The 14,542-nt window shown below is 36.7% G+C and overlaps 1 long non-coding RNA gene across 1 annotated transcript in view; it reads left to right on the forward strand.

Moving 5' to 3' along the window:
* The first annotated feature begins 6,090 nt into the window (after positions 1–6,090).
* LOC128789873 (uncharacterized) overlaps positions 6,091–14,542 on the forward strand; it is an 83,493-nt gene continuing 75,041 nt past the window's right edge. The window contains exon 1 of the long non-coding RNA XR_008431560.1: positions 6,091–6,151. This is a non-coding gene — a long non-coding RNA (uncharacterized LOC128789873). The remainder of the gene's footprint in view (positions 6,152–14,542) is intronic.

The raw sequence follows: 14,542 nt of genomic DNA on the forward strand, positions 1-14,542 counted from the left end.
ATCTTTACTTCAGTGAAGAGACAGCAATTTGGCTTTTTGCTTCAGTTAACAGCTTGAGCTTGGTTCTGCAGGGGATCTTGAGGGTGAACTTGAGCAGCTGAATTTGACTAAGAACCTAGGCTAATGTGGTTCTGCTGCCATTTAAACCCATGCTGTTTAAGAAGGTTAATAATTTCTAAGAACTTCTCCCCGCTGCCTCATCCCTCACTCCTCATGTCCCTGTACTCCTCTTTAGTCAGTGACACTGAATTAGTGTTCTCTTAAAGGCAAGAAGATGACGTTTATTTTCCTCTGATTTGTCATGATGTTACTTTTATGAAAATGGTTCCCTTTTTTTTAACAGCTTTTCATTTAATACAGACTTGGATTTGGTTATATCTATTACAGTCTGTTTCCCTGTATGTTCCTTATGCAGCTCTACATTTGAAAGAGAGCCATCATCTTGACATTTTATTTGGGCTAGATTTTGAATAAGTGTAATTAGGCTTTGTCACGCTTTTTTAGACAGTCAACACAAAGTTATTTCTTTTCTCTTTGATATAAATAGCTCTTTTAGACTGGCTCTCTTTTAATTGCTCTTGAAGATGTTCATATTTTTATAAGGCCTTAAATGTCAGGTCTGGATGAGTCAGACATAAAATATTAGAAAGCAAACTATCTCCTAATGTTCTCACTCTGTCCCAATCCTTGTGAGGTGCCAAGAACTTCTTTGTACATGCTGAGGACTGTTACAGCATTGGAGACAGGGAGAGCTGAAATTGCCTAGCACCTTTGAACACAATCCCTTACCAAACACGCTGCATTGACACCAAAAATGTTTGATCTCCCTACAAAAGATGCTATGACACTTTTTTGAAGAATTAAGTATCTTATTATAATTGATGTTTCCATTTTTGAAACACAGAGCCAAAGCCAGGTTGCATTTCATGTATTCATTCCACATAACCTTTTTGGAGATAAATTAGCAGGAGCTACCTGTACAGACAGAGAGGAGCCTGCATAGAGAGGAGTCAGTGGGAGGTACATGAAAAGAGACGTACAGAGCTGTAGAAGTGTGCTTAGATATGTGTACCAATACTAGCTCTGTTCAATAATTTCTTCTCCCTCCCATCTTTGCCTTGAGTTGCACTGTGGGATGTTAATTAATTTTTACTGGGAAAACAGGTGCATCCAACTGTGATAAGTGGGGAAAAGAAGTGGACTAAGGGCCTGATTTTATGAACCTTCTCAGTTTTCAATGCTTCAGTATTTACAGTATTACAGTCAGGAGGCGACCTGAACTTTTCACAAAATCGTTAATTCTTCTTTCATCTATCTCATTTTTTTCCCAACCACCAAGAATCTTGTGACAGGTCTCCTTTTCCTCCTGTCACCTGACTCTCATGCTCTGCTGTGGATATATATAGGGAGAAAACCTGCAGAGCCATTCTTCTTCCCTAAGCACATGATGATGAAATCAATACAAACCCTCTCTTAGCTTCTCTAGAACAATTCTAGTGATTCTGGTTTTCTATGGAGAAAGAGCTTCAGCCTTATAAATTGCTGCTGCAATAATTTTTGTTGCTTTTCCTCAAGATTTTTGTTTTGGTTTAGCAGGCAGTGAAAGGCTGGGAAGGTAGAATTAAGCTGGGGTTCCTTGCTCAATAGGGGAAAATAGTATTTATTTCCTTCGATTTGCATCTGTCCTTCCACTCATCCTTGAAATTTTTTTCAGCTGACTGACAACTTCAGAAGGTTGAGCTCATGCAAAACAGGGAAAAGTGAAGTAGAGAAATCCAGATTAGTCTTAACCAAATTTATTTTGTAGCTATATGACTATTTATATCAGAGTTTAGATTTCAGCAGTAACTTCCTCTCACTTGTTTCTGCTGTGGCTGCTCCTCTTCCATAAGTCTAACAGGCTGAGATATTTGGCTGGAATGGTCTCCACCCTTTGGGCCTATGCTGATGACCTCATTGGCTTGTCAGCTGCAGTCTTTGCAGAGATTTCTGATCAGAAATCTTGTTAATATCTGTGCACCAGCACCTTTAACTTGCTTGTATGACAGAAGTTTTTATGGCCCAGCCTCTGTGGTAGGGTGGTAAGAAATTGGTCTGTGGGTTTAATGTGTTGACCATTTTTCTAATATTCATGTGCTCATATTGAAAGAATAAATTGTTTGCCTTCTCCATGTTTCCTATGCAACTGCGCTTGTCTTTTGTTTCACCATTTTACAATGCCAGCTTAGGTTTAATATGCTGTTCACGGTAGCTCTTGCCAAACATTATTTTTCAGGTGACAGCCATTCGATAGATTTGCTTCACGCTGCAGCTTTTGCAGGTGTTCTAATATTCTGTCCAAGGTGACTCATGTTATATTGCAAATTGTCTTTCTCACTTTAGTATCCAAAGCATTTGCAGTTATTCTTTCCTTTTAGTAGACCTGGTATTCTGACTTACATTTTAATCCATGAGTTCAATTTTTTTCTATCGACATTAGTGAATTATGAGTTTTTCCAGAACCAAGGCTACCTCCCACCAGTTCAAGTTAAATACTCAGCATCGGTTTACTGCTTCATTTTTTTTTGGTCAATCCTTCTGTATGTATGTATTATGAAGGTAATTTAATTAGATTTTTTTGACTAGGAGATTCGGGACATAGTAAATGTAGTTCAAAATGGTGATGTTTGTCACTTAATATTGCTATGCTAGGTTTTAAAAGAAAGAAAGATAACCTGTCTTCAGAGTAACAGGTCTGAATGTGAATGAGAATCACAGAAAACTTCTAAAACATTTGAATGAGCATTCTTTATACAGCTGTTAAAAGATGCAATAAAGGGAATGGGGTTGGTGGAAAAATTAGAGGTCGCCTCACATTGTTAAACTGTTTGGGCAATCTAAGCCAGTAGATGAAGACAATCTCCAAGAACTACTGGGATGATAGGCAAGATTTCACTAACATTCAACAGAGCAGAGGTGATACCAGAAAACTCTTTTTCATATTGTTCAGCACTTTCCGATACACTCCCCATTTTCAGTTGTTTGTATTTCGATCTCAGAATATGCCTTCTGGCTGAAAGTGTTCATGATTTTTTTCTTGTCTCAGCTTGAATTTTGAAAGTTTTGGATTCAAAGCTTTCTGCATGGAAAAAAAATTAAGGTAGCAGAATTAAAAATAGATAGTATTTGCGATGCTGAAAGCTCCATTGTCTGTTTGATTTGATGTTTTTTAGTTTAACTACTTTGGTACCTTGCCTTATGTATATATACATTACATTTCGTTAGGCCTCATGTTTGTTACTGTAAGGTCTTGGCAGCCAGCCCTCACCTTTTATAGGCTGGATTATACATTTCATCAACAAATAAGCCTCACATGAGGCTTCATTTTCTTTTCCAGTTTTTTTTTATGCATATGTACGAGAGGAAATGAGCTCAGTAAAGATCCTGTGAAATTTCATTTATGACTAATGAAAAAACCTGACAATTTATTTCTGTCTCATTTTATTATTTCTAAGGAACTTTACTGACCACTATTCTGTTACTTGTGAGACTCTGACATAAATGTTTCCTATACTTGTAAATGCATTTGTTTTGCGAGTGCTCAAATAGGAAGCAGGCTTGATGACATTGATGCTATTGTTATTTAGTGGGGGGCAGCCAGCCTTTCATTATAAGTAGTTGTATATCTACATTTGAATCTTAATTGTTCTTTTAAATAACATCAAGCCTGAAAACAAACCCTGAAGAATGCTACTAACATAATGAGTTATAAGACAAAGGACAAAAGCAGCTGCTTTCTGATATATAACTATTGAACAGTTCTCAGCTTCTGTCATGTAGAAGGGACTGATATTTTGTAGTGATAATTATTAAACAAGATCAGTAATAATTAATGGAGGTTCAAATATCTTTTCAGACTACTGTATCCATCCAGTTTTCTTTTTCATTCTTGTAGTCTCATACAAAATGTATTAATTTGTTTGAGACCTATATTCTGTAAAATTATTTTGGCTGTCATAAATTATTATTCTGTATTTATTAATTGAATTTCATATCAACATTTTTTTTTCCCAAGGTTTTTTAGCAAACTACCAAGCCTATAATTACCTGCCATTACTCTTGTTGAGTATCAGCAGAGCACCAGCATCCTTTCAGGCTTCTTGAATGTTCCTGCAATTCTGAAACCAGCAATATGCTCATCCAGAAGTTTTGAGATGTAAATTACCAAGGGCTCAATTTTAAAAGTGTCTAAACTTCACAGGACTGTTTGAAATTTCCTATTACTAGTGCACTGTAAATCAAACTTTAAATCACTTCACAGAAAGACAGAACATTCTGAGTTGAAATGAACCTACAAGGATCTTTGAAGTCCAACTCCTGGCCCTGCACATGACACACCAAGAGTCACACTACATGCCTGAGAGTATTGTCCAAATGCTTCTTGAACTCTGTTAAGTGCTGTGACCACTTTCCTGGGGAGTCTTTTCCAGTGCCCAGCCACCCTTTTGGTGAAGAACCTATTCCCAATATACAACCTAAACCTTGGGTTGTGGTTAGCACAGAGAAGAGATCAGCACCTTCCCTCCCAAGGCACTTGTAGACTGCAATGAGGCCTCTCCTCACTCTTCTCCAGGCTGAGTGACCTCAGCCACTCCTCATGCAGCTTCCCCTCTAGGCCCTTCAGCATCTTCATTGCCCTCTTTTGGACACTCTCTAACAACTTAAGGTCCTTTTTACATTGCAGTGACTGAAACTGCCCCCAGCACTCGAGGTGAGGCTGCCCCAGTGCAGAGCAGAGCAGGACAATCCCCTCCTTTGCCTGGCTGGCCATGCTGTGCCTGATGCACCCCAGGACAGGGTTGGCCCTCCTGGCTGCCAGGGCACTGCTGGCTCAGGTTCAGCTTGAACAGGACCTACAGCTCCCTTTCCACAGCACTGCTTTCCTGCATCTCATTCCCTTGTTTGTATGCACATGCAGGATCTTCCTTGGAATACCTCATTCTGTGTTCTTTTAAACACATATCATAAAGCTAAGAAACACTTTTCAACTTTATAGTGAATATCAAAATCCAGCAGTGAGACTATACCGCTATTACAATATATTTTGCTCTAAGTATTCTGTAAAAGCTTTCATTCTCATTTGCTTTACCTTTACGACCTATGAGTTTTCTCAGAGATTAACTTCCCTAAACATTTTACTCCTTTTTCATTTGATATATCAATATAGATCAATTGTATATCAATATATTATCAGTTTATATATCAGTTTGAAATAATTTAATCTCCTATCTTCTTTGAATATCTCCCTTTAGCAGATACTTACACATAGTCATATCTTTGCTTGATTCTTTTCCTTCAAAATAATGGTCTTCAGATTTAGAAAATTAGCTTTATTGAAGAATATAGTTTGCATTGGAATGGAGATCTGTCTTCTTTTAAAAAAAAATAGGTCATGTTATAGTTATTGATTCTTAGATATCCACAAATTTTGGTCCAGCAATTAATCTTTACGTATTGTGTGATTCTGTAATTGCATCATCACTGGTGCAATGCAATTTGCATTAGAAAATTATCATCTGTATTATTCAGCTAAAACAATTTCAGATTTTGAATTCAATAATGGAATATGCTTAAATTAGTAATGCAAAATGTTTTTGCTATAAAAAACACAGGCTGGAGAAATTTGGGTTTTATGCCATAAATCCTTGCCAGATTTTGATGTAACAAATTGAACATAATTTGTAATTATGCCTGAGAGGTTTTTTATTGTGTTTTGAAAATATGATTTATATGTTTTATTGTCCTCAATTAAAAATATGTGAAAGCAACTATGTATAACTGTTCTTGGAGGGTGTCACGAAGGGGAAAACCATGTGAATATCATAGGAGACATTATGTTAAAAGTATATTAAAAGGATTTTTTAATTAGTGCATGGTTACCATAACAACCAGATGCATGTTTGAAGCTTTTTAATTCACTTAGACAGCTGAGGTGTGTCATGTTCATTGTTTGTGACCTCTGCCTATTGCCTCAACCCAGGTCCAACTCAACTGCTGTTGTCAGTCTATGAAGCCAAGAGAAGTGAGGGTGACAAGAGGTTACTGCCAACTCACTGAGAGGTGGTGCTGACATTCTGTATGGACAACAGTTTTCAAGGCATTGTCGGTACAGGTGGGTTTATTGAAGCACGGGATGTCTCTGAAGGATGGGAACGTTTGACAGTACACCAAAGCTTTCATGACCCCAACCACTGTAATATGCTTCACATCTTAATTTTGTACAGAGTAAACAATGAAATAAACTATATTTTAATCTTAGTTTTTTTATGTAATTGAAGCAAAATTTGTAATGGCAGAGTCTAAAAATTATGTAGGCAGAGTGGGTTGCCCGTTTCTCATAAGCTTTATTGGTTCAGATGGGATATTCCAAAAGGAAACTTATTTGTAATAACAGATCTACTAAATTTACTAAATGTAATAGATCTTGCAAATAATTATAGATTGCATTGGTATGAAATATATCCTGTATGTCAAATACCTTCAAAACAAGTAATTAAATTCTGCTTCTTCAGTGCCTGTTTTTGGTTCTTTTTCTTCCTATGGAATTGTTATTATTTGTCACTGGGATCCTCTGCTTAATACAAAGTGAATATTAGATTGAATTGAAATACTTGCATAGTGAAGGAGATATTCAAGACTCTATGAAATGTTTATTGATACCTGAGAATTGTTAAGCAACAACCTTGAGTACTTTTTGTCTTCTGAACTATTGTCCAGAGAAGTCATCAGAGTAAGGATAACAAACAGTGCAGATTTTGTCTAGATCTCCTCCAAAGATCTGGCTTAAACAGAAAGACCAAAGCCAACAACAGAAAAAGCACAGTGATTGGTTTAAAGAAAATGTGACTTTTCAGCTGAAACCTGGCCAAGATAAGAATCACTCTGGAGTTACTTACATGAACTTCATTTGTAGTAGCAGCTTTAGAAAAGGGATCCATATGAAAAGTTTTTTTACAACTTTTTCTCATATAATTGATTTAAAATCAATATGATAATGATAAAAATAACTTCTTAGGTAAGAATAAAATTTTTCTTGATTATCACTTTTTGTGTTCTGGATGGAAAATACAAAGTTTTTGTATTCAGTATGCACTGAATCCTAGGGACTGATTTAAGAAGAGAACCCAGGAATGGTAAAAGCATGAGGCCTAATTCCTAGGTGAGTGAACTTATGGAGAATAGTAAAAAATTCAGTATCTTTAAAAGATATTCTGTATGTTTTAAAAGATATGCTACATTCCACATGCCAAATCGCAGTGGAATTTGGATTACTCCACAAAGCTTTGCTGTCTGTAAAGTCTGCTTCCTCCCCAGATTTAAAGCAAGCAATAAAAAATATATTGTACCTTAAAAACGAGTATGAATAAAACAAATACTAAAAGGGATGTAATATATCCTCTTCCTCCCCCCCTTTAAGTCTTCTACATTGAATCCACATTTTCTTCCCCAAAATGTCACCCATCTGCTGGGCTTGGAAAACCTGCCTGAATTCAAGAGCTCTGGATTGCACAAGAAAGTAATGTAATAAACTTGAGCCCCTTCTGGTAAGTGTGGGAAAGTTGGTGAAGCCCACAAGTATTTCCTTATGAGTCAGAAAATTTTTCTAAATTACAGTAGTGAAATATTTTGTTAACACAACTGGGACAGAATCATAAAGTTAGAGAAAATTGCAGGAGCAGAGTATGTACCTGTAGACAGCAAATATAGCAACCCCTTTTTCAATTGTTTTGTCAGAAATCCACCCACTCCTTTCTCATCACATGACAGACGAACCCCACAGAAAACGCTCCCTCAGCTTCACGTCCTTCTCTCTTGGGCCAAAGGGCAGGAGCAGATTACATACCTCAGTGTCTGCCTGTCACCTGGTCTGAAGGAAGTTTATCTCAGTCTCATAAAACGGGCAAATATTTGTCATTACAGCCAAGGGAAAATAGGGTAGATACTGAATTTCCATGTAAAGGAATGGTTCTGTTTCTGAGTGTGTTGCATCATAGCAGAAGTACAGAGGCCCTCCAGCTCTGATTTTGCCCTGGCCTTTGGCAGAACGGAAGCACAGTGGCCCTTTAGAGCTGTTCTTCCTCCCTGCATGAAGCTGACACCATTCATTAATCCCAGGAGGGTGGAGGCAGACACAAGTCTTCTTGGTGAAGGGAAAATCCACCAAAGACCAAGAAGTAATCTGTTTCTGTAACCATCTATCTATTGCAACCACAGGAGCAGTGCTTGCAGGGAAGCCTTGCTGTGAAGCCTAGCTTTTAACACCTTTCCCCCTATGGCATCATGAACTGTGAGGACAGAACATCATCTTCTACATATAATACTATTCTCCATATTCTACTATTCTTCATATTCTACATATGCTACTGTCCTGGAAGGTTTGCTTTTGGCACAAATCTTGGTCTCTGCTTCCTTAGTTAAATCAAGGATGTTTCTGATGGCAGCTGCTTCCACCTATTGACAATTACCCTACAAGTATACCTGGGGAAAGCCTGGGGTTATCCATGCTGCCAAACCCTGGCATGAAAGATGTTGGACTATTGTTCTTATTGTAAAAGAACCTGCCTAAGCTTCCCCAGGCAATTTTCAAAAGCATTTCAATCAGCCTCCTGCTTTAAATTGCCCTCCACTACTATACAGGGATCTGAAGGGGCTAAATGCAAGGAAATATTGAAAGTTATTGCATCCCATTGTTGGGTAATTATCAAATGATTTTCACTGGTAGTCCTGACTTCAAAGAGCCATTCTCATTATACAGCTGGTGTCACAGAAATAAGGCTTTGTAATACTGCAGGTCTTTTCTTCCCACATAAATTAATACTTTATATTATTGACTTGGGCATTTAAAATCCTTTGAGCTTTTATTTTTTTCTCTCTCTCTCTCTCTTTTTTTTTTTTTAAATTTGGATTCCTTTTTTTTTTAATTCCCTTTTTTGAGTGAAATAAGCTGAAAAGGAATATTTTAATTTGAATATTATGATGCAGTTTTCATTAAAGCTCTATTCTTGGAGGCATTACTTTAAAAGGGGTTGTAAACATTGTAAACATGGCTCAGAATTAGCATAACTGAAGTGGGAGTAATTTTTCATTTTTATCACTCTCTGCCATGCTTCACTTACCTACATAGTGCAGTCTGTTCTGTGCAGCCTTGATAGATGAAGCAACATACTTGTAAATAACAGATATATTTATATTGCTAGTTCATCAGGAAAGAAACACATCATTGCCACAGCCATGTATTCATAGCAGCTGTAAGACTCTCAGATCAGTTTTTCAGTTTTATATTTTTATGACATGGTGGGAAATAACAGGGCTACAAAATTACATCGAAGTTAATTTTACTGTCAGCATTTCTGCTTTTTTAATGGTCTCTATTAGAATGGTTTTCACATTCTTCACAACAAAGGGGGAAACCTTGGTTAGGACAGAGTTTAAATTCAGCTCTTAACTTTGCCTCTCAGGCTCATCAAGATGAACTTGCATGTCAGTGACCTCTGTTACTTGTCTTAACCCAGTGAGAGAGAAATCTAGGGTCACTCCAGCAGAAAACCTAGATCCACTTGAAAAGGTCAAGATCTTTAAGGCTGTGTGAATAATTAGAGTTTACGAAAATACAGAATTCTACACTCCACTCTGAAATATCAGAGTAACCTTTCAGGAATATTAAACTTTTGTGGTTTTTGTTGGCTGCTAAAAAATACAAAACTGTTGATTGAAACATTGACCTGTTAAGGAATTAATAAGTAACTGCAAGATATTATACAAAATTCTAACTTTCTCTAAGTTATAAATTAGGAGGTGAAAAACCACAAGAGAAATACTAATATTGGAACATTCATATGTGCAATTTCATATATAACAGATTTCTAACTGAGGAAGCTGACTGAGAGAGGAAAAGTGAAATTTTTCTAGTGTGAAAGAAGACTTGTATTATAGTGCTCATTTTTCCAAGACACAACTTTTGAGGACTAAGATTACAAAATCAGATTTTTTTTACATGTAGTTCACAGGCAGCAGATTTTGAAATCTTCAAAATCTTTTGCTGATTTCATGGAATCATCAACTGAAATTTGTAAGTAAGTTTTTTCTTTGTGGCCCGCAAACAAGTGGCCATTTTTCAGCGTAGAAAAAGAAGGAAGAAAAAAGTTTTTCTTCTAACGACAGTAAAAAAAGCTCTCTAAACAGGGATGAAGGCTCTGAGGGGGCAGAATGCTGTATGGATCAAAGAGTGGACAGCTGTAGTTTGCTGTTGGGGGTGAAGAATGGGATATGCACACATACAGCAGTCTGTGAATGCCTGGGCTAGCTAGAAGAGCGTACCTTACTCTGCACTGGTGACAGACTGGGTCATAGCACAGCTGACTGTCCTAAAGGAGTATTCTTCACCCAGCATCAGGCTGTTATTTGAGTTGAGAACAGGGGATCTATTGTATTCATGTATTTCCTTGAAGACTATGGACCAATGTTTGTCTTTGATACATTCCTAGGCAACTGTAAGGAAACAATGTCTCTTACCTGTCTGAGTCTTCTGAACTGTGTTGGCAGTCTTGAGCCAACAAGAGCAGGCAAAGGAAAAGAAATGCTGAACGACATTTGAAATAAACATCTCCCCAAGCTGTCCAAAGACTTCAGGGCATTAGACCTAGTGAAGAACTTTCCAGAGCTGTGTATCAAATCTATCATGGCTCTAACCATGCCATCTGTAAGAATGAAATAATACCTCAGCTTTGATAGGAGTTCTCTTGGAGGACCTAGTTGGCCTCCCACAGAGAAGGAGCAGAGAGCCCAGAAGAGGCTGTAGATAGAGCTGTCTGTTTTGACTCTAAGGGATAGTCAAAGGAGAAGGGTCTGGTTGCCAGATGGTAGTGAAACAAATGGAAAGTCTACAGGCTCTTCTTGTTGGCTCAGTCGGGAGTACTGAGGGAGGAAATGGACCAAGGCCAGATCTATCTTTATTTTTGACCCACTGGGTTAATTGACCTGGGCATTCCATGGTCTATTTTCTTTGCATTTCTCGTGCCTTTTGTCTCTTTGTGCACTTTTTGTCACTGTTATTTCAGCACATTTTCTTCCTTCCTTCTTCCAGGCAGTCTGACCTATACCTTATCTAAATTCTCCATTGCCAGCCATGAAGGTCTTGGTTCTTTTAGAGTGAATTAGGAAACACCATCACAGAGATAACTTTCTTCATAAGATGACAGTGATATGCAAGAGGCAATTTCAGTGGGCATTTTGTGCTCCCATACTGTTGGAATTTCTGTCTTGAAATGGAGTCTTTTACTACTCATTAGTTTAAGAGTCTATAAGAGGTTGAGGGTTCTGTCTGTTGGTTTTCCCCCCACTTCATCTGAAGTCAAATCCTTTTCTTTTCTAGATCAAAGGTTACAGATAAGAATGGTTTGATTATTTGATTCTACAGAGCAATTGGTGTCCTCAGAGGTTTCAGAGATTTTGATTTCAGCAGCAACAAGTGTGAAATTTGCATTTTATTATCAGATTTCAACAAAAGTCTCTGGACAAAAAGGTCAATTTGTTGATCTCAAGGGTGTGTCCAATTTATGTCTGGATCAAGAGCTTGTTTTGAGGCAAATCTGCTCATTTCCAATTTATGCCTTGGTTTGCATTTTGAAGCCGTTCTAGTTGATCCTTTCAGTATCCCTTTTGGCTTTCTTTTGGATGAAACTAATCTGGAAGATGTGGTCAAGGTGCAGCTTCAGGTGCACATTTTCATTCAGTCAGGCCAAGCTAGAGTTATCCCAAAGTTTAGAAATCAAACCCCACCACTGCTGGAATAAGTATAGTGTGGGCATTAAATCCTTATCACCAACTACTTGGCTTTACAGGTCTTCTCTGACTTGTCTACATTAGTTTCTAGCTGGACATATCCCTCAGGAGATTGTGCTGAATGAGCAATGCTTGCACTATTGAAAGTAATATCCTGACAATCCAGTCATATCTTATTACAAGCCAATTCCAGAGCAATGTGCACTTGCAAAAATTTAATTGCTTACTTGTATCAAAGTACAGTTGTATTTGCACTGTAATATAAAAGCAATGAAGAATGCATGTGGTTGGTATTTTATTATTTAAAAGGAATATGGTAATATAGTCATTAATATATTTTTATGCATCACTCACTGTAGAAATTTAAATTAGTAGTTCACTATGATGAATTTTAAGCTAACATTTCTTATTAAAAATGGAGCATCTGAAAGTTTTAGGTTCATAAAGGGTTTATAATTAAACCATGAAAATTAATTTAGCTATGTAAAACGGATTGCTAATTAGTTTGCTAATAGGGCTGTCACTTCCAAACTCATTGCAGAAGGTGAATATTAGGTTAGTTCTGTCTCTTGAGGATTCAGGGAAGTTTATGACATTCCTTATGAAAGGTGTTACTGTCCACATTTTTCTTGTGAAAAGAACTTGTCCTTCCTGCCAAACATTTAAGGAATATTATTGAGAATGATGATAATTTCTATTTTGCTTTGTCTGCTTTTTGGAATAATTTCCTGTGTAATTGATGCCTTTTTTTTTTCTCCCTGTGTGGCACTGATAATCACAAACATTAGAACAAAAATGGAAGTGAAAGCAAATCCTATCTAAATGCTGGAATGACCTTACTATACCCCAAGCTTGGAGTATACCAAATACCTCCTAAAAGAAGATGAATTGAGTCTCTTTCATAAGAGTCTACTCAAGAAATTAACTTGTCTTTATTGCAGTGATATTTGTTCTAAATATTATGCCAGCAATACTAAACCCTGAAAATCACAGTGAGTATTAATTCAGGTCCATTCTGCACAGGGGTCAGAGTGTATACATGTACTAGTATTTTTCTATGCATCCTATCTACAACTAAGCCCTTCAAAGTGACAAAGATGGGTTGCTGCTTTCCTTTTCCCCTCAGCTGTTGAGTGCTCTCTCTGGTGGCATTCATGTGGTGGTGTTATGTCTGTCATCTCTTTGAACAGAGCTAAGGCAACTGACAATTTAAAGATTTCTGATGGATCATCCAGGTTTCTTCAGACACAATCTGGCATTATGCTACTTTTAGGTGAATTTGAATTAATTAAATCTGCCACTGTAACCACTAGAAACTCTAAAAGAACTCTAATTAAAACATAAGCTCTACAAACTCTAGTTATAGACCAAGATTTTTTTTTTTTTCTGTAGTTAAATTCAGCTTGTTAAATCTCAAAATCTCGTTTAACCCAAGCCTGGGCTGGAGATGAACTCAAGGTCCATGTTGTTCCAATATGTTGAGAAGCAATATAATTGGGAGAAAAATACATCTAAAAGATGTATTTGCTTTTTTTTTAAATACAAATGGATTTTTTTTTGCCTTGCAATTTTGTCAGTTTTGTTATATATTTATTTAATCTATGACCAGTCAAGTGTCATATCTGGAGTTTCCATAAAGGGGTTTAACCTCATCCTAAGTTGGTTAATATAAAAAAATTGAGGCATAAATATATATACTGCATAAAGTATGTTACTGGAGTGAAATATGAGATTCTCCAAAGCAAGGAGTCATTCTATATAAGAACTGTAATAAGGAAAAAAAAAGGAGGATTGACCTACTATTGGAATTGTTTGGTGGACTGACTTTAACAACACAATTTTCAATGATGGCAAAAATGAGAACTTTTCTAACAAAACATACGCAACTCCACTGTATTCACCCCTTCATGGTTAATCTACTGATGTCCATACACCACTGTTTGTGTCATAAGCAGGCCTGGTGGCAGAGTGAGAAAATAATCAATGTCAGTTCTCTCGTTTCTGTACTTGCTGTCACTGGCAGCATATTCATGGTGTTTTTATTTTTGTCATGGCTGTTTTAAACTGGGGGAGAAGAAATTCCTTAAGCAATAAAAGTAGAAATTTTTAGTGGATCCATTTTCAACAAATAAAATACATTTATTCAACTTAAATCAAACAGTTCAGATTCTGTAGAAGTCTCCATGCAAATGCATTAACTTCATAGGGATTAATAAATGCAAGGAGTAAAAAGCCTGAAAGTATTTTTAACCTACTTTCTGAAGCTACACCAGCCTACTAATTTTGGATTCTTTCCATAAGGGAAATGTTACCATTTTAGAAATTGATTTTCTCTTTCTGCCTTTATCTTAAAAATATTATTGCTTTTAAAAGTGCTTTTCCAAAGATTTCTGTAGTCCTCAAAAAAGGTCCTTGAATTCTTTATTAGTTTCTGAAGAAGAAAGCCTGAGAAGTAGAAATTTCCTTCAATCTTTGTGTTAATAATTAATACAATTAAACACAATGACAGGCAGAGATGTAGAGTCAGGAATTCACTGAAGAAAAATTACCATAAAGTTCACTTACAAATGAAAATAAATGTAGCTCTCCAATACTTTGGTTTTCAAGGATGATTCTGGAAATGGCCAGAAAAAAGGAATGCATTAATAATTCCAGTATGAGTTGGAATAAAACAAAGACTGTGGTTGTTTTTTTAGACTGGAAAATTTTAGATGGAAGCTTG

The sequence above is a fragment of the Vidua chalybeata genome, chromosome 6 (genome assembly GCF_026979565.1).
Source record: "Vidua chalybeata isolate OUT-0048 chromosome 6, bVidCha1 merged haplotype, whole genome shotgun sequence".
Taxonomy (NCBI): domain Eukaryota; kingdom Metazoa; phylum Chordata; class Aves; order Passeriformes; family Viduidae; genus Vidua; species Vidua chalybeata.